Raw genomic sequence first — 1,012 nt, 5'->3', positions numbered from 1 at the left:
CAGACTACCCACCGTCAAGTCCTGGCTGAGAAACAAAGGGCAGTGAGTGGGTGGTGAGTGTCTCCCTTCCTCTTCCTTCTGTTTTTTTCTAACCTACGGTCTCAGTGTATAGCTGGGCTCAAATTTACAGTGATCCCTGGGGCCTGGGAGATGGCTCAGTAGAATAACCACTTCCCTGGCAAGTGCAAGAGCCTGAGTTCAATCCTCAGTTCCGCCAGATCAGCTAATGATGTTATAGATGAGGGGTTTTTTTTTTTTGGTTTTGGTGCCAAGGACTGAACCCAGGCCTTCCAGCTTGCTAGGCAAGCATTCTATGGCTGAGCCAAATCCCCAGCCCCCAAAACGACGCTGTAAAGACTTTAACCTTTTAGATAAGCAGCATCAAATAATGAGCTGCAAAATACAGACAAGTGGTGTCCGCAATGCCTAATGATCATAGAGGACATTAATAGTCCTGGCATCTGTCAGAAAACTTATGACATCTGTGACATCCGGAGAGACTGTCCTGGATGCAGGCCAAAATAATTTCATTAAACTATGATACTTTGAAATCTAAGGCTGAAGAGCCAGGGAGATGGCTCAGTGGAATAAGCGCTTCCCTGGCAAGCGCAAGGGCCTGAGTTCAATCCCTGGTACCACAAAAAAAAAAAAAAAAAAAAAAAAATCTAAGGCTGAGGGCTGGCCAAATAGCTCAGTGGATTAAAGCGCCTGTAAGCAGGTGCAGGGGCCAGAGGTTTGATCCCAAGCCTGCAGTGTCAGCCCTGCCCCCAGGCATGCTGAGAAGGCAACTGAGACTGGGCATGGTGGCGAACGCCTGTAATCCCAGCTCTTGGGAGGCTGTAAACAGGCAAAGTAAGCATTACAAATCCAATCTAGTAGTGAGACCCTGAACACCCTGTAGACCCTTCCCTAAAATACAAAATAATAATAGTAATAAAATAAAATCTAGGGCTGGAGAGATGGCTCAGTGGTCTAAAGCACCTACTTAGAACAAGCTTAGCAAAGCATCAGG

This window comes from Octodon degus, unplaced genomic scaffold, assembly GCF_000260255.1.
Source record: "Octodon degus isolate 3935 unplaced genomic scaffold, OctDeg1.0 scaffold00113, whole genome shotgun sequence".
Taxonomy (NCBI): Eukaryota; Metazoa; Chordata; class Mammalia; order Rodentia; family Octodontidae; genus Octodon; species Octodon degus.
Note: the sequence above shows the minus strand (reverse complement) of the source record.